The sequence below is a fragment of the Chelonoidis abingdonii genome, chromosome 7, assembly GCF_003597395.2.
Source record: "Chelonoidis abingdonii isolate Lonesome George chromosome 7, CheloAbing_2.0, whole genome shotgun sequence".
In the NCBI taxonomy this organism is placed as follows: Eukaryota; Metazoa; Chordata; order Testudines; family Testudinidae; genus Chelonoidis; species Chelonoidis abingdonii.
In genome coordinates, this window is record NC_133775.1 from 15287121 (window position 1) to 15313075 (window position 25955).

Genomic DNA, 25955 nt, shown 5'->3' on the forward strand with positions numbered 1-25955 from the left:
TTTTTTTTCAAAGGGGAACCCCAAGACCCCAAAAACTGCAGAGACCAAGAGGGGAACCGAATTTCAAAGCTTTAAGGAGAATTGTGGGGGTTCTTGGTCTTGAGGCTTGTTGTTCTGCGCCTCTCTTCAGCTATGAGGGGTCTATTCCAGTCCTATTATTTCGTTTCCCAGTGTAAGTAACAAAGTTGAGCAAAAGTATAGTCTTTTAAATTGTTTTGCGTATTTGCATCTGTGTATCTGGCGGTGAGTCTTATGTTTTTGGCCTAAAGTATTAATTGTATTGTTTTTGGTAAGGCCTGTTTATCCCTTTCTATGTTTATTCATTTTATAAGTTGAAACCTGTATCTTACATCTAGTTACAGAGAATGTTCTATGCTTTCTTTCTTTGTTTATTAAAAGTTGCTTATTTAAGACCTGTTGATTTTTCTACTTGACCCACCAGAAATTGGGGGAGAAGAAGACAGGGGGGGGTGAAAAGTGCCTCTGTGTTTAACTCTCTAGTGTCTCTAGAGAGATGAAGAATGAACAGAAAGAAGATATTTTCGTTTTCCTGTCTTTGGGTTTGTCTCTTTTGGATAAGCAGAGCGGAGGACATGTTCTTGGTGTGTATGTAAAGAGGTTGATCTAGTAATCTCAGTGTAGCCCAGAGAAAGAAATTTGGTGGAGAGAGGGGAATGGTATTTCCCTTTGTTGTGAGACTCAGAGCCTCTGAGTCTTGGGGTCCCCCAGGGAAGGTTTGAGGGAGACCAGAGGGAGCCAAAACCCTGGAATTTTTGGCTGGTGGCAGCGAGATCAGATCTAAGCTGATAATTAAGCTTAGAGGGGTTCATGCTAGCTTCTCAGGTTATGAACGCTAAGGTTCAAATCTGAGTAGGAAAGCTATGATAGGTAAGGCTGGGATTCTGCTGTATTTCCAGCAGGATGGAAGTCTGGAGGCAAGTCTCTTTTGCCATGAAGGCCCTGATCCAAAAGCAAATGAAATAAATGGGCATGGAAAGCTCTCCAGGTAGCTTTAGAAGTCCCATGCCCCCTACTTACTTTTTCTTGGGTGGAAGAAAATTATAAACATAATAGTTTGTCTTTCCAAAGACAAAGAACAGACAGCCACTAAGTAATCCTATCCCACACTTCTATACATTAGGTAGAGAAATATTATTAATCACACTTTGCAGAGTGGGGAGAAACAAATAAATGTTGTATTCTATTCTATGTAGGTTTTTATACATCACCATAGTACCTGAGTGCCTTCCAGTAGTGCTTAAAACACATCTGTCACATGTTGTTCATTCTCTCATCCTCTCTTGGGGGAGGAGTGTGTGGCCTAGTCTACACTGGGGGTGAAGGGGGGGAAAAATCGATCTAAGATACACAACTAAGATACGAAAATAGCATAGCTGAAGTCAACGTATCTTAGATCGAATTAAAATTACTTACTTCACGTCCCTGTGGCATGCTGTGGCTCCCCTATCAACTTTGCTTCCATCTCTCACCGGGCTGGAGTTCAGCAGTTGATGGGAGAGCGATCGGGGATCGATTTATCATGTCTACTCTATACGCGATAAATCGATCCCTGATTGATCGATCACTACCAGCTGATCCGGCGGGTAGCGTAGATGTACCCTGTGCAGTGGAATGTCTTGTTTTTATAGGGGGTTTTATATATGAAGTATTTTATATTGTGATGTATTTCTGATATAGGAGGCAAGGTCAAAGAAATAGATCTAAATGCCAGCAGCCACATCTTAAGTCACCAACAGAGTCTAGAACACTGGCTCCTACCTCTACAGCCCGTCAGTTCCCTAGACCATGCTACTTACTCTTTGTTCCAGATTGTATTATTCCTTAGTGGATGCATGCATAGGAAACTGCTGACACTGGAGGGGAAAGATAGTGTTTTACTAGCAGGTCTAACTGTAACTCAGAAACTGCACATTTTCTATTTCATGTCAAACACTCTAGCCATTAGGATTTATTTAATATATTTGTAATTTGCTGGCCTAGTGGATAAGGCATTGAACTGGGATTTAGGTGATCTGGTTTCAATTCCCAGCTCTGCCACAGACTTCCTCTGTGACTTCGGGTGAGACACAATTTCTCAGGGCCTTAGCTCCATATCTGCACAATGGAAGGAACAATAACACTTCCTCTTCTCCTGTACTTTGCCTATCTTGCCTATTTAGATTGGAAGCTCTTTCTTTCATTGTTTGTTTGTACAGCATCCAGCACAATCTTTGGTAGACCCTCTGGGCACTAATCTAAAATGAATTAATAATAATGTCATCAAAATGCACCTCTACCCTGATATAACGCTGTCCCCGGGAGCCAAAAAATCTTACCATGTTATAGATGAAACCATGTTATATTGAACTTGCTTTGACCCGCCGGAGCGTGCAGCCCCACCTCCCTGGAGCCCTGTTTTACCACATTATATCCGAATTCCTGTTATATGGGGTCACGTTAAATCGGGGTAGAGATGTATGTTAATAAAATAATGTATTTATTTTCAGCACCATTTCAGCTGATAGCTAATTATTAGAGCTGATTGAAATTTTCCAAATTTTTAATTTTTCAGTGAAAATAATATTTTTATGCAAGTTTTCATGGAAAATTCATCCCAGTTGACAGTCCGCAACACAGCTAATTAAAAAATTGTGACATTTTGACAGAAAAGATTTGTTGTTGTTTTTTTAAATATGCTCCTATTTTTCTACCAGGAGTACTAATTTTATGTTGAGACTGGATAAGCATTCCCTAAGGCCAATGGCTCACCAGTTTCAATTGTATTCTATTCTATATAGGTTTTTATACCCACCTCATGACCATAGTATTTGAGTGCCTTCCAGTGGTGTACTAAGCAACTGTCACATGTAGTTCATTCTCTCTCATCTTCATCACTCCCTCTCCAGTAGTGGCAGGGAGGGAAATTGTTTGTGAAATGTGGTGTTTTGTTTTGGTAGGGTTTATTTTGAAATGTACATGTTGGTCTGTGTTTATGTTAGAGAAGGCAGGTTGAAGAAGTGCACCTTGCACTTGGAGTGAAAGCTGGTGAGGTTGGGAATGGTCCTTGGTTCACGTGCAGTTCATTTCACATTCTTGACTGCCCCCCAAGAAAGCTGTTCCTCCACAGATAAGATTTACCCTTATGGTAGAAAGGTCCAGTGTGCCTGAGGAGTGGTGTTGTTAAGCATAGTCTTCATCCTGGAGCTTTAGGGGGTCTTTTAGCTATGCTGGACTCAGGGCATTGAGCGCCTTGAAGATAAAGACCAACACCTTTAACATTACTCAATTATGTACTGGAAACCGGAGAGCAGAGGATATGTTTGATGTGCTTGCAGTAGCCAGTGTTGCTTAAGACATGTGCTGCATTTGTCACATTGTGCACTGCTTCCCACAGAATGAGCTATTAGAAAACTGCATAAAATGTTCAACAGATGTGTATTGAGCTAATCTGTTAAAGAGAACTGGCCTGGTAGGCATAGGGGGTGGGGGGGAATACCTACACCTCTACTTACAGAGGTGCTTGGAGGGAGAGCAAAATAGTCAAAATCTGACCAGTGGATCTAAGAAGAGAGTTTTGTTCAAAGTCAGAAGCTTTTTTCTGATAAAACCTTTTAAATCAACATATAGCTTAATCTCAGATTCTTTTTCTTATTGTAGTTTAGATATAGTGTAAGAAGACAGACACTGGCAGAGATTTACAATATTTAATCTCCAGCACACCATTTATCCAGCATTCATAATTGTGTGTGTGTGTGTGTGTGTGTGTGTGTGTGTATATATATATATATAAACAGATGTTATATGACTACTGGCTGCTTTGTAAATTCTTAGGACAAATTTTACCCATCAGGAATTTGTTTCTCTGAAGCTCTGCCATCTGCTTAGCCACAGTCGCTATACCCATAATTCCTTCTACGCTCATTTCAAAATAAAAGGTTTTTTTAAAAAAATCAATACCTCTAACAAGCTGCAATTTAATTAAGAGGATGACAGGTACAGATGAAAGGTAGGAGTTTATTTCTTATCATAATGGTGTTTCTGCCTAGGCTACTACGCTGCTGTTATTACTGATACCCACACATCCTCTCCTACAAAACTATCTATATAATGAGGACTAGGGTCAGCAACATGATACACATTAGCACCTGAGCAAAGGAGAGGAAATGTCACTTTGAGCTGCAAGACAGTGAACTGATGGCACAGGAATTCATACCACAAAATTCCCCTTTTTGGCACGCCCCTCCCACACTTGACAGCAGTAGTTCGTTGTTATACCTTGACCACGGTAGGAGAGACAGGGGAGAATTAAAACATGTGGAGAGAGCTATGTGTAACCCACTGGTGAGTGTATATTACAGTTTTTTATCTGAGCTAATCTACAGAGGATATGAACGGTTACAGTCCCCAACTACAGAGCTTTAGCTCAAGGTGTAGTAGCTCATCCTTCTAGTCTAAGTCCCTGGTTCAATTCCCAGTGCATCAGCCAAGATGAGGTCTGTCACATAAGTGGTGATTCATCCAGGATTCAAACTGCTGCCTTATGAAATATACACAAGAGACCAAACAGCCAATGTCAGTCAGGTTTATCAATATGATACAGGAAAAAGGTTCTATATGATACCAGTCTCCAGGAGCAGTCCTGAGCAGCAATGTTACATTCATCTTATGCAGAAGGCGTGCTCCCCAAAGTTAAATCCCTAAAACCATCTGTTTACACCCTACTTGTTTACCAGTAAAAGGTATGATATACATCACCTGAAACTGGATTCAATTAATCAGCTTTTTACCTGGTTTGTTTCTGACACTGTGGTGTATACCTGTATCTTTTGTTCTGAACCCACGCATTCCAGGTCACAGTGAAGCCTCATCTTTGTTCTGGGTACATGCACAGCAGGTACTATGAGGCATGAAGACACCTCCAACACCTGTACCAGCATAAATAGGTATGTGAAGGTAATTCCCTATCCATTGCTACAAGGAAACAAATACATATCCTGATACTGACAGCTTTCCTATCTACATAACATCAGCTAATGCAAAGTGTTTGGGGATTCTTAGCGTAAGATTATAATCAAAGTACAGGCCAATTTGGGCTATATAACTGCTAAATTAATGCTTAATAATGTGTATACTTAAATGCTTGGAATACATATTGTGGGTAGTATTGTCAGCATAATACATATGTATGCTAGCCAGCGTATATAAGTCAACAGCATCTATAAAGGCACAAACAATTATGCATGAATATTTTATTTAACCACTGTGTATGCATCCTGAGCTCTAGCCAGTATGCTTTATAAATCTCTAGAACTAAATAAACGATGTTACCAAATGACTTTCTATGCAGAAGTATTTATAAAACCCTAGCTGTGGTTTAAAATGTGCATATATACAAAAATCTCTAAATATGATACTTTATAACTCAATGTTTAAAGACACACACACAAAAATCTGTGTGTGTGTCATCTCTTTAAACAAAAATCTCTGTGTGTGTCATCTCTTTAAACATGAGATAGCAACTACATACTCCACATACACCTTCAGCTACATCCTGTGATGCTGGCAAACCAGGTGCCAGTTCATGCCAAGGTCATCATGTCTCACTTGAGTACTACCAAATACATAGATAGAGTCAGTCTGGTGCACCTGGGTGTTAATATTGTTAAAATAGGTATTAGAGCTATAAAAATGTTCTTAGCGTTTAGACTTTATTGAATGCTTGTAAGTTGCTGCATGTATTAATCTCATTTATAACATCTGTATCCCATATTGTAAGGTAATATTTGATCACCTGCATTGTAAGCCTCTAATTGTGTAAATCACCAGACGAGAGAGAGAGAGAGAGACTAATTAGTGTGAAATGCTGGCCTCCAAGAGAAGATAGTATGGTTTCAGAGGGGTAGCCGTGTTAGTCTGTATCAGCAAAAACCAGGAGGAGTCCCTGTGGCACCTTAGAGACTAACAAATTTATTATGCCCAAATAAATGTGTTCATCTCTACAGTGCCACAAGGACTCCTCGTTTTTTTTAGAAGGTTATGTCCTGTCCCACAAGGAAAGCACATCAATACCAGAGCCAGATAAACTATTGTGGAACATCAAAGCGAACAAAAAACTGATTGTTGATTGCTCTCTCTCTGCCACCAAACGATGAGGAGACATGCAAGTGAATTCCTTCCATCAGCTGAATATTCAGTTAGAAGCAGAAGGGGAGAAGGGATAAAAAAAAACCCTAACAAGGTGGAACTACATCAGGGGTTGGCAAACTTTTTGGCCCAAGGGCCACATCGGGGTATGGAAATTGCATGGCGGGCTATGAATGTTCACGAAATTGGGGGGTGGGGTGCAGGAGCAAGTGAGGGCTCTGGCTAGGAGTGTGGGCTCTGGGGTGGGGCTGGGGATGAGGGATTGGGGATACAGGAAGGTGCTCCAGGATGGGACCAAGGGGTTTGGAGGATGGAAGAGTGATCAGGGCTGGAGCAGGGGGTTGGGGCATGCGAGGGGGTCAGGGGTGCAGGCTCTGTGCAGCACTTACCTCAAGCAGATCCCAGAAGCAGCGGTATGTCCCCCCTCTGGCTCCTATGCAGAGATGTGGCCAGGGAGCTCTGCGTGCTGCCACGTCCACAGGTGCTGCCCCTGCAGCTTCCATTGGCCGTGGTTCCCAGCCAATAGGAGCTGCGGGCGCCGTGCTTGGGCTGAGGGCACAGTGTGGAGTCCCCAGGCTGCCCCTACATGTAGGAGCCAGAGGGGGGAAATGCTGCTGTTTCTAGGAGCTGCACAGCCCCGATCCTGCTCCCTGGTGGGAGCTCGAGGACCGGATTAAAATGTCTGGAGAGCTGGGTGCAGCCCTCGGTCTGTAGTTTGCCTACCCCTGAACTACATCCTTGTGTTGCTTGGACTCTGAGGGGCAAGAATTACTGAGCATAAGCAAAAAAATCCCCAATGCTTAGAGTGAGGTAGCCCTAAAGGGCATATCGAGCTTGCTTATTATGGAAACTTCTATTACTTTTTGAAAGTTAAGATTGGAACTCATTTGTTTACCTGCTTTAACCTTGTAATTAACTCTCGTTTCCTTTTCCTATATAATCAATCTTTAGACAGTTTATTATAAAATTGGCTACAAACATCTTTAGTATGAGAGCTCAAGTGCAATTGATCTGAGATAAGAGACTAGTTCTTTGGGAGTGGGAGTAACTTGAATATTGTTGTGACCATTGGTGTAAGGGACCATCTGTCACAAAGGTATACTTACCTAGGTGGCAAGACAAATCAGAATACCCCAGGGGACCATCTGTGTCCTTGGGCTGTTATAGTGTCTGAGAAGTTTAGACTTTGATAATTGGTTGGTGAAATCTTAGTAGAGAACTCATAGCCATTCTGGGGTTTGTGCCCTGTTTCCTAACAGTCTGCCCTGAGGTTGGTACACTGAACTCCCAAGTGTCAATGCTCAATTTAAAAGTTATAATAAGTATTTTATATTTCAGTCAAGACATGATAGACCTAGTCTCCAAGTGGTGTAAATCAGGAGTAAGTGTAGTTCCATTGACTTCAGTGAAGCTATGCTGATTTACACCATCTGACTACCTGGCCTAGGGTATTTATCAGAGAAATAAAGAGGCCAAAGTGGCCAAAATTCCTTAAAATAAAGCATGCCACTGAGTGAAATAAAACACTAGATGCTACTTGTACATACATTTCTCTTTCTTCTTTTCCATATACCATATGCACACACACATTTCTCTTGACTATGGATTCTCTTTTCATCTTATGAAATTGAGCAGCAAGATCCCAAAGTTACATTAAAGCACAGTCACCAAATCTAAACAACATTATGACTAATTCTGCATTTATTAACATCCCTTCTGTCTTTCCTTCTAAGGGCCTGTTTCTCCAACTGGCTCTGCAGAGAGTCCATTAACTTCAGTGTACCTCTGAGACGGTGCAAGGGTCTGCTCACTCAAACCACTTGTAGGATGGGGGCCCAAATTCAGAACATACCTCCTGCTCGGATCCTGGGACAATTTCCCCCTTTTAGCCCCTTTCTCAACCTCTGTGCAGACCTGACCCAGAGTGAGCAGAGCCAGTTCAGCATCAACAAAACTCTTCGCAGTACAGTAGCTCCCATTAAGGGAAGTAAACACAAACACAATATACGATATTTATGGATATACTGCAATCTGGTAAATTACTGAAGGTATTATTTATATAGAACCTTTTTTTCTAGAAAGATCCCTAACTGTTATTTTCCTTGCTGTGCACTGCAATACAATCTATCTTGTTTCACAGCCAGAAGTGCCTCTCTGTCCTTTTGTCTTCCTTTCCTCAGCAGCTCAACTATTTTTTTGAGGCACACAGGGTAAGTGTCAACTGGTGTGATGGAGCGTAAAAAGGTATGTGTGCCTGTGTTTCCCTAAAAGATCGCATGAGCATGACGTATGGGCAGACAAGGCATAATTCCCAGCCAAGAACACTGGAACATCTGTCTGCCTTTAGTTTGTTCACCTATGGTAAAGGCTACATACCACCACTAATCCAGCTGTGCAAAGCATTAACATTTAAAAATAAAACATTAGCTTTCGAAGCTACACAAGATTTTACTTCTTTGAATTAAGCAGAATGATGCATGTTTGAAATATAAAAAGCAAAAAAAAAAAAAATATTCCTCCCAGTCTTTGACCTTGCACAGGAGATCTTTGCAGCTCAGATCAACTATAACATGGCTGAGTTTCGTATGAATAGACCAACATTGCTCAGAAACCTGTTCCACACGATAGCTACAATTGCTGTGGCAATATCAAGCCACTGATTTTTTTAAACCGGATTTCCCATTAATTTCATCAAGGAAGTGACCTAAAAGTAAAGTCGAAAGACTATTGTCACTAGAACTGGGCAAAAATTTTTGGACAAATAGTTTATTCACAAAAAAAATGCAGTGTCAGGTCAACAAACTATTCAGGACATGAATTCGCTAAATTGTTTGAGCCAAACAAATGTTTCAGATTCACAAAACCAGAGGAGGAAGGAATATGAATATTAAATATATTAATTAGAGCATGAATTGGAACCAAGGTATCCCCTCTGCCAGCTGAGTGCCCTGACCACCACAGAATCATCCTCACTGAGCTGGTCTATTTCATAATATGTAATTGTTTATGCAAAGTGGAACAACTTCAAAAGGAGAGATTGAGGGTGATCCACTGCAGAATACCTTACTGCCCAGTAGATGAGCACTCACCTGCATCATGGAAAACCCACCTACAAGTGCCTCCTCTGATGCAGGAAGAGTGGGGATTTGAACTCTTGCCTCTCACACTCTAACCATGAGGCTTTTGGGTGGTAGGGGACCTCCTCCAAGTTTGTGAAAAGCGTTTCCAAATTTCCTTTACTTTTAATAATAAATAAAATACAATAATAAACCATGAAAATGCTCAGAATCAAAATGAAATGTTTTGCATGACTCAAATCCATTTTTTGTTTGTGTTTTGCTGAAAAAATAACATAGTTTTGGGTCAATCAAACCCATTTTTTTTCTGGTTTATTCAGCAAGCCAACCAACCAGTAATTCACACAGCTGTAATTGTCACTCACACACACACTTACAATCGCCTACAGTACCAAAGACAACAATTTTTCACATATTCCTCCAATATTTTCCTGTAGGTACCAGAACAACCCACATCCAGTGCTTTCTGTTCTCAAGACCTATCATAAGTTTAGGTGGGATTTTCAAAAACAGTCAGTGTTAGCCAGTGGTAAAACGCTCACTGAATTCAATAAAAGCAGAGCTAGGCCAACGCTGAGAACTTGTGGAAATCTCACCTTTGTGTTTGTTATCCTATTGCGACGCTGGCCCAAGCCCAGAGATCAGCTCTGCTAGTAGTTTATTCTTTCCCTGGCAGGAGGAAAGCCGAGAAGGGGTGTTTCTGGAGACACTGGCTCCAGGCATTCTGCTGCTAATTAATGGACAAAGCTATGGTGCTACAATAACTTCCTACTATTTTCAGGGCTGGCACTGTAATGCCTTTAAACAATCTTTCTGGCTAATTCCAACAGTCTCAGTTCCATTGTCCCTTAAAATTCAAGCCTCACTTCACTTAAATAAAATGTGCCACTAGTGTAGCTCAGCAGTGAGTATGTGAGAAAGAGACAGATAATTGCATTTCCTTACTGTTGAAGCTACAATGTGTAGGAAGAAAAAAAAAATGAATGAAATAGTTACATTTCCCCAGATGCCTTTTGAAGACAAGAGATACATGGGGGAAAACAGTTTATGAGGGCTAGTACAAAAGAATCATGCTGGGCTGTTTTTATTTTATTTTTTTAACATATGACTGTGTTCACATGTTTCAGCACTTCTTGTTGGTTTCATAAAATACCTGGTATGAGCCAAAGCCCTCAGACCAAATTCCCCTGAGCTTTGAGTGTCCAAAATCCAGACTCAGACTTCTAAGTTTGGCCTCTTCTCTAAAATATATCTGCTTTCTCCTGTTGATTCCCAAATGATGAATTGATTGTAAATTGAATTCAGCTATCCAGTTCATGTCCCTCAAAAACTATTCATCTGGAAGCTGTATAACCATTCCTCTACTCCCTCTGTCCCAGTGAACTCGCCCATTTAATTGGTAATATGAAATTATTTGTGATGTGTGTGGCGCCCTAGTGTCCACATCCAGCATTGTAGGTGCTGAAGGTGGAAACCATGTATTTGCGGTGTTGTTACTACTTCAAGCCAGGGGGTGCAGCAGCCACCCTAGTTCCAGCACTTATGTCCACATCCTTAATTCCAGCAAGGCATCACTCCCCTTCCCACCACCCACTGGTAAAAGCTGGAAATCGAGACCTATATGGGAGAGAAGTAGTTCTATAATTTCTTCATTCTCTGGACCTCTTTCTAAGGGAAAGTTGCCTTCTTGAACCATCTGTTCATCCAGTCCTCCTCTGTGTGGTTCTCAGAATGCTTCATTTGGAAGATCAGCAGCCCATGGACCACTGATGTGCAATAGACACAACTAGTTTGAGAACCTCTGTGATATGTAATGAAAAGCTTTGTAGGCTGAAAAATGGATGGAAATACACGCAGTGGGATTTCTTTACAGTCGTTTCTAAAAATTCTGAAGTTGAAGATGTCTTGGGAGCAAGCACGTCCCTAGCAGCATGAAAAATGTTAACACAGATGTTGCACAAACACAGGGCTCTTCAATGGCCACAGTTATTCACTCCAGATGTCCCACTTTCTAGCTGCAAGAAGGTTAGGGTAGTAATAACCTAGCTATTCTTTTCACAGGCAGCATTTCTGTGAGAAATAAAAGCTCAGTGAAAACCTCTACTGACCGTACAACAATGGTAAAAAAAAGGCAAACAAAAGTGAAGATGCACAAAGAATGGGATGGAAAATAACAGTGAAAAGTAGTACAATGCTATTATATAAGTCCACCTCACCCAGAATATGTGGTTCAGTTCTTGTCACCCTTTCTCAAAAAAATGTACCAGAAATAAAAGGGGTTCAGGGATGAGCAACCAAAATTATTACATGCAAAGAAAGATATGTGGGGAAAGACTGAATAGACTGTTTAGTTTAGAGAGGAGACAAATAAGAGGGGACAGGACCAAGGTATACACGAAAATGAATGGTCTAGAGAAAGTAAATTGAGTTCTCCAATCTACCGTCCTTCCATACAAAAACTAGAGAAAGACAATGAGATTGAAAGGCAACAAATTTAAAACTGATAATAGGAAATGCTTTTTAACAGAATAAAACAAAAAAAACCAACCCCTCACAACATTAACCTGTGGAACTCACTGACATTTGATATGACTCAAGAGTTTAGCAGAATTCAATAAAGGATAGACATCTATGTTGGATAGTGAGAACACCACAGTTACATTTGATAAGTTTTTTTTTATTTTTATATTTTAAAGAGAGATATAAACTCTCATGCTACTGGGGATAAAACAACCAGTAACAGACAAGGGTTAGAAATAAATTTCCTCTGTTGGAAGGTTATTCCACCACTGTTCACTACAGAGTTTCCTGCAACCTTCTTTGAAGCACCTGGTACTGGCCACCATCACAGTAGTGTGACCAGATGTTCCAATTTTATAGGGATAGTCCCAATTTTTGGATCTTTTTCTTATATAGGCTCCTATTACCCCCCATCCTCTGTCCCAATTTCTCATATTTGCTGTCTGGGCACCCTATGTGAGCGACAGGATACTGGACTAGATGGACTACAGATCTGATTCAGTCTGGCAATTCCTATTTGACTATATAAAAACATACTAATGTCCTCTATTTCTGTGTTATGTCCCAATTAAGTTGTTAATTCCTCAGGAATTGGAATACCTTAGTTAATACCTCACTTATTTGTTCAGCAAACCACTGAGCTCTTCTGTGGCACTGCATAAAGTAGTAAATTAACTGCAGTAAGTCATATGCTTTCCTGTTGTCATTAGATCATCCATGTCTGGATTTCTGGGTTTGAGAGAATTCTAGCCACGGAAGAATCAAGTTGCTAGCCCATAAGTTGCCAGTAATATCTTTGATCTCAGGATGCACTCCTTAGAGAAAAACCCAGCTTTTGTGGTAGATTTCCCCACTTTAGGCACAGGCCTCAGCAAGGGATGGTGTATATGTTTCACAACCCTACGAGAAGCCTCAGAAGGCATTTGATCTCAGAGATACCAGTGGGACCACTTGTGGAGTACAGTACTAATCAGCATCAGTGAGAGTGGCAGAATCTGACTCCAAATAATTCACCAGCAACACAACTTTATACAGGAAGAATCTGAAAAGTGGCAAAACTCCATCTTTTCCCCATTTCCACATCTACAAGCAAAGTTGAGAGTCAGCAGTGAACAGGGAAGAAGGGGTTAAAGATCTCAAGATATTCTCTCAGTTTTGGTGCATTAATTAAAAAAAAAGAAGAACGAAATTCCGTGACACTCCCACATCAGCTGTACAATGCTCCTCTGTGAATCAAACTATCTAGTTTTATTCTGGACATGCTCTCCTTTTGCAAGCAATTCAAGGCCGTACATTCCAAGACCTGATACAAATTTGAAAACAAGACTGAGAGTCAGTTTCATTTTATTGTTTGAAGAAGTTAAATGGGGTGAACAGTAGAGCCTCACAGTAGGAAATGATAGACTTCACTGCCTTGAAACTAATTTGTCAGACATCTACCAGCATTACCTTCAGTGGGAATAAGAGTGCTACAGTACGCAGGTAAGAGACGTTTTTAAATACAGAAAACTGCATTAACATATAATTAATGGTAGGAGTTAAACACGCAACATCATACAAAATTAGAGGAACACATTCCCAATGAGGGGGCTTTAGGATACTATTTACGGCTTGCTTAGCTCATTGACACTGTGCTTAGGTATTATAGCCCTCAGGACATGTAAAATCATTTACCACTTTTGAGCCTCTTTTGACCATTGCATCTTACTCTGTAAACTCCCTTTATTCTGTGGGGTTAACAGCATTATTGCTATAATTGAAATCAAGGCTAATGGAGAGCTCTTAAAAAGGAAGAACCACACAGGAGGCTGCAATGATGTAAAATTCCCCAAGCTAAGTTTGGTCTCATTTATTAAAACACCTGCCTAGAGCACACTCGAAGGAAAGGTACCGATATCTCTTCACGCCATCTATATGCATGACCTCTAGTGGTCCTCTGCCACAGCTTCCATCATTTATAGCTCCAGAGAGACTGTACAGCAGTCTATGACCTCCAACTCCCTGTATGGTCCTAGGGGAAGACTCCAAATAGGAACCTCTGGGAAGCAGTCTCCTTTTCAAGGGTGACTCCTAGATGTATTTTGCTGCTCCATGAGAATTTGATGTAGTTCACCCCTGTCTACAATTGCCAGAAAACTATGTCAGCCCCTTGCTAGCAAAAATGAGCCCTAAACACTTATCACAGGTTAATGTGAGTGTCGAGCGCTGCCTCTGCTGGGTATAATCAGAACTGCTCACTTGTGTGTCATAGGCTCTGTAGTGCTATCAACTACAGGAGAGTCTTCTTTTGTACAAATAATAGGAACTTGTGCTTTTAAAACAGACAGATCTGAGTTCTATCCTTACAGTTACCAGAGAGTTCTGAAAGGGCCCTGTATGCAGCATTGTGACAGGCTCCATGGTTGCCAAGCTATGGTGTCTGCCAGGGCAATCCAGGGAAAAAGGGTGCAAAATGATTGTCTGCTGTTGCTTTCACGGAGGAAGGATTGAGTAACGATATTTACCCAGAATCATCCGCGACACTGTTTTTGCACCATCATGCATTGGGGTTTTCAACCCAGAATTCCAATGGGCGGGGGAGACTGTGGGAACTATGGGATAGCTACAGGATAACTATCCATAGTTCAACGCTCTGGAAATCGACGCTAGCCTTGGTACATGGACGCACACCGCTGAATTAATGTGCTTAGTGTGGCCACATGCACTTGACTTTATACCATCTGTTTTAAAAAACTGGTTTCTGTCAAATCGGAATAATCCCCTAGTGTAGACATACCCTTAGAAACATGGGACTTTACACCAATTAAAATACTCTGTGCCAAGCAGCAATAATGATCCATATCCCACAGTTCCTCACGCCAATTTGAGATGACCTTTTATATGTTCCATCTGATTCTGGGTATTTCATTATCTCCTCTGAATGCTCTAGGCCCAAATACAGGAACATATTGCCTTAATATTTAAGTTTATATCCCCTTCTGTCAAATGGAATAACTCTAGATCTCCTTAAGGCAAGATATTGGCTTAATACATTTAGAGACCATTATGATCATGTAGTCTGACCTATGTAATAGAAGCCATGGAATCTCAACCAGCAATACCGGCTTCAAGCCCAGAACAAGACCAACTGAGTTAGAGAGATTTTAAAAATCAAAACGTCCAAACCTGATTGGCCAGTTTGTGGTTTGTGCTAGGGAGCCATCATCGCAGTATGTGAGCACCTTCCATTGACAAAGAACCAGTGTGGCATCAAATCAAGTACAGATCCCTTCAAACAAAGCCCCACAGATCCTATTGCAAAGATGGTCAGTAATACTGAAGAGATGGCTTTGGGCCTGGACTATGCTGATGTTTATTACAGTGGTACCTAAGGACCCACCAAGAATGGGGCCCCATTGTGCTCCACAGTCCCAGCCTTGGAGACCTCACAGACAAAATAGACAGAGATGGGATGGGGGGAGGGGTAAAGACACAGGTAAAGGGAACAATATGATGGCAGCAGTTCCTTTATTTGGTGGGTTTGGTTCAGAGGAAAGAAAAGTGAACGGAGATGGTACACTGAAGGGAAGAAGGTGACAGGGGCAGGGTAGGGGAAGGGGGCAGACATGGAAGGAAGTGGAGATGAAGAGATGGGGTGGGAGAAAGAGGGATGGAGCAAACAGCCAATCAGCACAGAGCAGAGAAAGTCCAGTCAAAACCACAGAATGTCCAAAGGTCCCAGCTTTGGCTGCTTTTGCTGGATAGAGTCTATGGCTGGTTCTTCTCCAGGTGTCCTAGGTCAAGACCCGTCAACAAACTGAAGGGGAACCCCTACTAACTTGCCCTCCTCTGCATGCAGGCATGATTTGGCCAACTTAGCTGATTCAAAATTGGTAACTTCTAGCCATAATGTGACTATTGCAGTCACAGTCTGTAAGTGCATACATGGAGAACAAAAATCTGATAGCAGAGGGCTTCTCAAACAATCAGAGAAAGGTATAACAGACAATACCCTAGCATAGGAGCTCACTGGGAGAGCATGCAAGGAGCCTCCTCTCACACTTTGCACAGGCTTGCCACAGGCCCAGTCCCTGGGCCTGGAGAAGCACAGAGACCACTTCTGATTTAGCCCGGTGATACACATCCCCAGCCTCTGGACGCAGTGAGGAGGGAGGGCACAGGCCTGCTTCACTCTGACAGACCACAGGCCGGGCACACCATGGGGAGCACTGCAGGCTGCGGCTTCCAAAAGGCTGCACAACAGAAAGTTCCAGAAGGAATTATGCCTCCCTCTATGGTAGTTCATCTCTGCACCACCCTGTACCCTGGTCTGTACTGGCACAAAATAGGCCAAAATGTGGAGCAGCAATGCCAGCAACCCAGGTAAACAGCCTCCACTTTAGCACCTGCACAGAAGGTTCTAGTTTCTACTAGGTTTTACCTTGTTCCTCGTAATTTAAAAGTCACTAAGATATTTGTGAAGTGTTGTGCAATAACACACATAAGCTATGGGGATTCTTCCATTCTCCCGAAGACACAACAGCGAACAGCACCACATGAGCTGCAAATGATGAACACATAATACAGCCCATGAAAGCAAAGGTTCTTTTTCTCTGCTTATCATAGAATCATAGAATCAAAAGGTTGGAAGGGACCTCATGAGGTCATCTAGTCCAACCCCCTGCTAAAGGCAGGACCATTTTCCCTAAATAATCCCAGCCAGGGTGCGGTCTAGCCGGACTTTAAATAGCTCTAAAGATGGAGATTCTACCACCTCCCTAGGTAACCCATTCCAATACTTCACCACTCTCCTAGTCAGAAAGTTTTTTCTAATATCCAGCCTCGACTTCCGCAACTGCAACTTCAAACCATTGCTCCTTGTTCTGTCCTCCGTCACCACTGAGAACAGCCTAGCTCCCTCCTCCTTGGAGCATCCCTTCAAGTAGTTGAAGGTTGCTATCAAATCCCCCCTTAGTCTTCTCTTCTGCAGGCTAAATAAGCCCAGTTCCTTCAGTCTCTCTTCATAAGTCATGTGCTCTAGTCCTCTAATCATTTTTGTTGCCCTCCGCTGGACTCTCTCCAATTGTTCCACGTCCTTTTTGTAGTGTGGCGCCCAAAACTGGACACAATATTCCAGATGCGGCCTCACCAGTGCCGAATAGAGGGGAATAATCACATCCCTCGATCTGCTGGCAACACTCCTACTAATACAGCCCAGTATGCTATTAGCCTTTTTGGCTACAAGAGCACACTGTAGGCTCATGTTCAACTTTCCATCTACCGTAACCCCAAGATCCTTTTCTTCAGCACTGCTACTTAGCCAAACAGTCCCCAGCCTGTAGCAGTGCATGGGGTTTTTCTGTCCTAAGTGCAGGACTTTGCACTTGTCCTTGTTGAACTTCATGAGGTTTCTTGTGGCCCACTTCTCCAATTTGTCTAAGTCTCCCTGAATCCTATCCCTGCCCTCCAGCGTGTCCACCACTCCCCCCAACTTGGTGTCATCTGCAAATTTACTTAATGTGCAAGCTATCCCATCATCAAGATCATTAATGAAGACATTGAATAGAACGGGCCCTAAGACAGACCCCTGGGGCACACCACTTGTTACTGGTTGCCAACTAGAGAGTGTGCCATTGATACCTACCCGCTGAGCCCGTTGATTCAACCAGTTTTCTATCCACTTCACAGTCCATTCCTCCAACCCATACTTTCCTTAGTTTGCTGATGAGAATGCTGTTGGAAACCGTGTCAAAAGCCTTACTAAAGTCAAGGTATACAACATCAACATCTGCTTGTGTGACCAGAGAAGAGAGGAGTTTCATGCAATGGTGAATGAGAGCTCTAAAGTGGATATATATGACAGAATGAAAGACTTGTAGCTTCTCTAATAGCTAATGTTGCTAATTAAAACTATTTTGGAAAAACTGAGACTAGCACATTATTCATCCAGCTATATGCTATAAATAATAGACACAAACTGACATGAATAGCTTTCATATGTCAGCTGAATAAATAGATTTGATTGTGCCTTTTAAAATAGCATATCCAGACATACAAAGTGGAGAACTGAGAATTGCTAGGATATTCTCCTTTATCAAGCAGCAATTATTTATTATACTGTCTGCGCTATGCAGTATCATTTCTCGCTCTTGTTTTCCAATTTATTTTTTTCATCTTAAATCAGGGCTGTTTATACTCTTTCACAGGATGTGTTTAGTTGAGGATCTAGGCGACAATGCAGCAGTGTATGAGACATCTACGTTACTGAGACTGGTGATATCAAATGTACCTACTAAAGTGTACCATAGGATGGAATAATAGATCTGAGGAAAATAGACTGAGTTACAGAAAAATAGATACACTGGTTTCTTTCTTTCCAGCAGCAATTAGAAAGGGCACTCAAAATGCAACATGTCTATTACAGAGAATATTCACAGAATATTTATTGTCAGGAAATGCTCATTAAAAAAACCCCAAAGCTAAAACCCTTGAGAACATCTGCTGACATTAGCAATCCTGTCATCCTCAGTGAACACCCAGAAATGAATTTTACCATCAACAACAGGTTTACAAAGTGATTTGTTTGTTTTAAATAGAATTACCTCCGTCCTGTATGAAAAATTCCTTCCAACCATGAAGACTAGATCCCACTCAGAGCCACCATGTCTTCCTCACTGTTTAAACCAAAACAAATGAACACAATTAGAAAATGACATTTACTAATCCAGAGTTCTGATGAACTTGAAGTCATACACACACCCTGCTACAAAATCAAGACTGAGGGTCAGCTATCACATAGGAGGTTGCAGGAGGCTACTCAAGTTCTATAGACATATCAATGTTACCATATACCTAAGATAAGAACACCACAATTGCAATATTCTTAAGAAATACAGTGTATAAATAACTATACCTTATTTAAGAGTGCAAAAATATTTGGCTAGAATTTACCCTTAATAATACAGTGTTTGTCCTTATTTTCCCCCCATTTCCCTCTGTAACTAAACAGTATTCCCTAGGCCAGTGTTTCTCAACCTTTTTCCATACCAGGACTCCTCTCTTTGCCCCTCCAAACCGTCCTTCCATCTAATCCAGACTCCTCTTCCATTTAGCAACATAGTTAGGGCTTTGTGGATGTGATCCCCTCACCTTTGTTTGAGTTCTTCACACTGAAAAACCATACCCTGGGGATTCCTTATACTTCAGCAGGCCCACCACAGGCTTTGACTTCTGTCCTCTGCCAAGGGAGAAAGAGCTGGCTGAAGGGCCAGTGAGGTGAGCATAAGGAGCTACAGATATGGTCCATCTGAGCTCTGGCTCTCTCTTCTCCCTCCCCAAAACTGTGTTCCACTGTCTCCTTTGCCCCCTCCACTGATCATAAGTGCTTGGAAAATAGGAACAACAAAAGGCTGCAAGAGCAAATGCTCCCCTGTCACTGAACTCTTTGTTCTGGTTCAGAGAGCTCATTCCTTAGACAAGCACTGACCAGGGTATGCAGAACCTTTCACCAGAGTAAGATGGCAGGTAACTAAGACCTTGTCTACTTAGAAAGCTTTAATTATAGCAATGACGTTAAAGCAACACAATCAACTGAGTGGGGATGGAGTTATACATGTGTTTATATTGTTACCACTTATTCTTACGGGAAGGGGAAGAAGATATACCGGGATAAGGCACTTCTAGAATAGTATAACTGTGTCCACACTAGGCATTGTACTCATATAAATACCTCATAATAAAAAAAAATCACACTGACAGAGTTATGCTGGTACAAAAACTGTGTGAAGAACAGACCTAGGTACAGGGAATATTGCAAATACTGTTGCATGCTGGGAGTTTTCATTGAATTTCAGTGGGAGTTGGGGAGCTAATTAGGCTCCTTTGAAATGCACAGCCATAACATCACCTAGGCTGTGTCTATACTTGCAGGTTCTGGTCCTTTAAGTGTAAGCTGAAATTATTTTTTTAAAACATAACCTTTAGGGAGTGAGAGCAGCCACAGAAAAGAAGCGATAGATGGGAAGGACAGAGGGGTCTAATTCCAACAGTGCTGTTTTTCAAAGTGATTCTAAGAATGATATTGCAAGGTTCAATGTTCATTGTCTCTCAAGGAATCTACATTACATATGCTCCACTTACAATGTTCTTCCCGCCCTGCCCAACTTCTAGTTCTGCAGGCTCAACCTGGGATCTAAAAGACAAGCTGTAGTCTTTCTGGCTTCCATACCACCAGCAGCAATACGAAGATTCTACAATCAGAATTTAGTTAACATTTCTGTTGCTAAAACAATAGCCACAGTAGAACGTAGTTCAACCTCCAGATGTGTGTATACTTAAGTATAAACCTTATTTTCCTTGCTAAAGCAAGCAGATGTGACTGAATACACAAAGGGGACAAGATGCCATTTTAAATCAAAGTCACTTTGCTTGCCAGACCTGTACTTGAAATTAAGAGCTTTGAGAACCCTGGACAGAGATGTTCTCTGACTGGCAGTCAGTGATGTCATACCCGGGTCAATTACAGAAAGTAATGCCTGTATTTACCTTTAAAAAAAATAATTGTCTCTCTGAAATTGCAGTAAGACACACCAGACATCCCATTTCCAAGGGATTACACTGCACTTTTCAGGCAGTTAAAAGTTGCTGAGCCTTTTGACCTTGTGCCTCCAAACATTACTGGAGCATTATCACACAGGAATACACTGCTTGTCATGTGTGTCTTACGGCTTAAAAAAAGGTTGGCCATTCAGCAATCTGATCTGCTGACATCAGGTTCATCTGGCATGAACGGTTACAAGAAAATAACATATATGTAATAAATTGCACTATTAATTAGCTTATGATTTCATCTGGGAAATGGGATACATAAATAAAATTAAGAAACACTGGGGGAAAAGTATGTCAGGCTGGAATAAAGGCATTTCTCAGGTCATTGCCTTAAACATAGACATTTCATGCTAGGATAATGCTTACATAAGAAAAGTAAATCTTTGAACATTACAAATCTGAAGTCACTAGAGCTAATCATCACACCAGATGAGACCCTGGTTCGCTTTATCATAATAGTGTTCAACGTATAATGAAAATTAGGCAAGGTGCAAGTTGATACCAAGAGCTCGTTTTAATAGCTAAGAAGTTAACACTATTAAATTGGAAATCAATATACGTTCCAAGTATTGATCAACAGAGCAGAGGTCTTTGGGCTCTTGCCTCCATGGAATGAATACCTTACAATCATTAGAGAAATTGTACCTCTACAAATATTTGTACATCTGCATTTGTTTATCATGCATGATTAAATACAGACTGCTTGTTCTTCCTCTTTATCCTCTAGGGAAATTTATCATCAAAATTATTGTATAGTAGTCATTACTCTATCTTCACTTAAAACCTGCCCTACATATTATTTTGGGCTGAAAAAAATGTAGCTATGCATAGTATTTCCTAGAACAGTCTTAATCATTACATATAAAAGATTACTATATGGCAGCTTACACCACATTAGAGAGAAATAAAGTGGAAGGCCATATCTAAATGTTACAATTCTTATTCGGTTTTTGTTCCACAAATCATAACAACGCAACATTTCAATTCCTTAAAAGCTTTCCCTCACTAATCTTGGAGACTTAGGGTTTTAGCCAGCTGCTCAGAAAGGGACACCTAGTGACTTCTGTCTGATTTAGCTGGATAGTAGGGAAAGTAGGCGGCAAACAGAAGAAAGCTAGAAGGCACCCTGCAATCAGTTCAGAGGTAGGTAGGTGCCTTAAATCAATTTTATAGGGACCACGTTCAGCTGCAAAAGCCAGGCTGGTAAACAAAAAGATAAAATATATTTTGTTATCTTTGTGTTAAATTTTTGTTTAGGACAAAGAAAGAACAACAGCTAGGGAGAGGAAGCAAGGTCTAGAGATTAAGTGAGTCAGATAATCTGACCTTGATTCCCAGCTCTGCCAATGATTTGCTGTGTGACCTTGGGCAAGTGATTAGACTACTCTCTGCCTCGTTTACACATGTGTAAATTGGGGATAATATGCTTTGCTCACAGTGATGCCTAAGGCTAAATTAATTAAGGTTTATAAAGTGTTTTGAGATCCATGACTAGAATAACGCAAGTGATGAATAGAGTATATAAAAAGATTAATAACTTCCCTTCTGAGCTTCTGGGAAAAGATTTTTAATATTAATATGAAACTAAGGGTACAGTCATTCTTGAAACACAGAACCCTAATAGCGAGGACAGAAGGAATTCTTGAAGGACACCATAGTGAAGCGAGACTCACTGGTGCGGCACCTCCTGCTGGTTATCCTGGGAATTAGCTCTTGTCCAGCCCATAGTGTCCTCTGCAGATGGAGTCTCGCCTGCCGCTGGCCCCATGTCCCTACCGGACCCCAGTGCCCTTTACCTTTACCAGGGGAACCCCCAACCCTCTCACCCACCTTGCCTCAGTGGCTACTGCCAGTCGTCATCTAGCCCCCGCTGACAGTGACAGACTGCAGTCTGTCATGGTCAGTCATCATTGGCAAAGGGATTGGACCAGCTGCCTCTGCCTAACCCAGGGCTGCACCTCTGCAACACCAGTACCTCTGTAGGCCTTTGCCAAGGCCTGCAGCCTGGGGGTTTACTAGGCTGGAGCTCCCCAGCTTCCTTGCCCTATTCCCCAGCACTGCTCCAGTTTTAGGTACCGTATGTTCCCCGGCAGCTAGGCCCTCTCCCTCCAGGGCTGGAGAGAGACTCCTCCAGCTTCTGGCCCTGAGCCCTCTTCTCAGGGCCAGCTGAGCCCTAATGGAGCTGGCCCCAGCTGTGGCTGCTACTCCAATCCGCCTAGCTTGACTGCTTTTCCCCTGTTCTCCAGGTGGGGCAGCCGCCCCACTACACACACACGTATTATGATTGATGAATATGTCTAGAGTAAGATAAGGCCCACTGCAGATGCGCCATGTGCTAAATTCCTATTGGCTTCATGAATAAATAAGGGCTGCAGGAATTAACCCATAGGGTCATTAATAAACAGAATGTGCAATATCCATTAACTAGTTATAACCCTGCATCTTTGCAAAGGACGTGGAAGGAGGAAGGCAACATGAAGAGGAGGATGCTGAGCTTAAGCTAATCTCTCAGTCACTGGGACCTGGAAGTGCCCTGCAACCTGACAAACGATGAGAGGTAAAGGTCAAGGTCGAGATCAGTTGCTTCCTTTTCCTCGATTTCATCATTGGACTTAAGGCATACAAATTAGTCTTCATTTTTTTTCCTTTAAATCACTGATAATTTGTATACGAAGACACCAGATGTGACGGGTTGGATCACAGAACCCACCTTGGGAGCTGCCAACTGATGTGCCAAGACTGCCTCTGCTCCTGTTTTCCCTGCCAGCTCAAGACTCCAGCACCCTGTCTTGCTGAGCCAGGCACTCCTGTCTGCTCCAACAAAGACCCAGGGTCTGAATTACTTGCCCCAAAACTGCAGGTTTACCTGAAAGCAGCTAACAGAAGTGTTCCTGTCTCTAACACTCAGATGCCCAACTCCCAATGGGGTCTAAACCCAAATAAATCTGTTTTACCCTGTATAAAGCTTATGCAGGGTAAATTTATAAATTGTTCGCCCTCTATAACACTGATAGAGAGAGATACACAGCTGTTTGCTCCCCCCAGGTATTAACACATACTTTGAGTTAATTAATAAGTAAAAAGTGAGGATTTACGTGGTTCCAAGTAGTAACAGATAGAACAAAGTAAGTCGCCAATCAAAATAAAATAAAATGTGCAAATCTATGTCTAATCAAACTGAATACAGATAATCTCACCCTCAGAGATGCTTCAGTAAGTTTTTTCCTCAGACTGGACACCTTCCAGGCCTGGGCACAATTCTTTTCCCTGGTACAGCTCTTGTTCCAGCTCAAGTGGTAGCTAGGGGATTCTTCATGATGGCTCTTCTCTCTCCTTTTTGTTCTGTTCAACCCCTTTATATATCTTTTGCATAAGGCAGGAATCCTTTGTCCCCCTCTGGGTTTCCACCCCCTCCTTCTCCCTGGAAGGACACCAGGTTAAAGATGGATTCCAGTTCAGGTGACGTGATCACATGTCATGCAAGACTTCATTGCCCACTTGCCAGCACACACATATACAGGAAGACTTACAGATAAAACACACCCATCTGCAGACAATTGTCTTGGTTAATGGGAGTCATCAAGATTCCAAACCACCATTAATAGCCCACATTTTGGATAATTACAATAGGCCCTCAGAGTTATTTCATATTCCTAAAAGCAGCAAAGAGTCCTGTGGCACCTTATAGACTAACAGACGTATTGGAGCATGAGCTTTCGTGGGTGAATACCCACTTTGTTGGATGCATACTTCATATTTCTAGTTTCAGATACAAGAGTGGTACATTTATACAAATAGGGATGATCACAGCATCAGCAGAGATCTCACCCAAGAGGACTCTACCCTGGGATCAGGGATTTGTGAAGATCTCCAGTTGCAGGGTTTCAGATGCTCAGGGACAATTGTAGGTAAGTCAGGGTTATGGCCAGTGGATCCACGCACTACACAAATACATTGAGCTAAAACTTCCATATAAGAGGGAGCAGAAGGACGTCATCAAGTCTGCCATCCTAATGTAATAGCAGTCCCAAGCCCCCTTCTGCGTGTAGCAAAAATTGTGTGGCTTTACTCCATTCCCAGAATTTGGCCCCAAAAGTTTAATGAGATTCTTATACAGATAATAGGTCTGCACATAGATTTTTTTGTTTTGTCTTGGTGGATCTAGTAGTGGGAAAAAGTAGTTTCCCCAAATCATATAGGGCAACCCAACAATCCAAAGAACTACAGACAGCCCGAAACCCAACTGGTGCCTTTAAGTAGCATTTTAATTCTTTGACTTAGTGAGAACATTTAATATGGTTTGCTTGTTTTCTACAACACCGATGCTGCTGGGGGTTCTCTTCTGCTTTAAATACCAATATTATCTGTGCCTAGAGTATACCCAGATAAGGCCATCTACTGCAAAACTACTTGCTGCACCCAATCTGAGAGTGAGAACTCTGGTTTTCTCCGACATACTAAAACAAGCAACATTACATTTGAAAAATATTTATGCCTCAACTGAAAAGTCCTTCTAGAAGAAAATGGTGCATGGGAATATATTTGAAACAACATGAAGACAATGCTGACAGTCAGCATTCCAGAACACTTATTCAAATGGAGACTGGACTATAACATAGTCCTGTACCCGCTATTTTTCAGATACATTTTGGCATTCAGAAGTTAAAACATCCTTACTTTAAAATATACCATACATTAGATCATTAGTAACAATTTTACTAATTTTAGCTATTTAAGACAACTTTACTTTTCATGTGCTGTGTATTTATACCTCCCTACTGTACATTCCACTCCATGCATCTGATGAAGTGGGTTTTAGCCCACGAAAGCTTATGCCCAAATAAATGTGTGAGTCTCTGAAATGCCATAAGGACTCCTCATGTTAGTCTGTATCAGCAAAAACAATGGCTGCCACTCTCAAACCTGTTACTTAGGACTTGCCATTTTACTGTTATGAACTTTTACCGGTGGAATGAAATCCAGGCTGATCACAGCACAGCTTATCAGAGGACAACTATTTTCATATTTATCTGCTAATAACACAGCACAGCTTTCCCCAAGAATTTCTTGCACATTATCAGTATTAAAATGTTATTTTTAGGCAATCCATGTAAGACAGGGGTGGGGAAACTATGGCCCCTCAAGGGTTTGGATCCAGTCCACAGGATTGCCCCTCATGGCGCCGTGGGCCCCACACTGCTCTCCGAATCAGCCAGCACCATGTCCCTGCATCCAGTGCTTCCTGGAGCGGTGTAGGGCCGGGGACAGGGCAGGCATGCAGAGAGCCTGCCATGGCCTCAGCGGGCGCTGCTGCCACCCTGGAGCTGCTTTAGGTAAATGGTGCCGGGCTGGAGCCCGAACCCCTTGTGCACCTCGCCCCTCAACTCCCTGCTTACACCCTACACCCCTTTTGCACCCCAACTCCCTGCCGAGCCCCCTTGTACACCCCACACCCCTCCTGCACCCAACCCCCTGCCGTGAGCTCCCTGCTGAACCCTGCACCCCTGTGCACCGCAACCCCCTGCCCTGAGCCCTGTCGTACCTCGCACCACTCCTGAACACCAACCCCCTGCTCTAAACCCCTTCCCATACCCTGCACCCCTCCTGCATCCCTGCCCTGAGCCCCCT

General features: G+C 42.1%; 1 protein-coding gene across 4 annotated transcripts in view; it reads right to left on the minus strand.

Annotated features, from left to right (window-relative positions):
- Window positions 1-25955, minus strand: part of DAB1 (DAB adaptor protein 1) — a 728182-nt gene that overhangs the window by 353372 nt on the left and 348855 nt on the right. For all 4 annotated transcript variants that reach the window (XM_032803129.2, XM_032803133.2, XM_032803132.2 and 1 more), the window contains exon 2: window positions 18323-18394. The gene's annotated coding sequence lies outside the window, so the exon portion shown is untranslated. The remainder of the gene's footprint in view (window positions 1-18322; window positions 18395-25955) is intronic.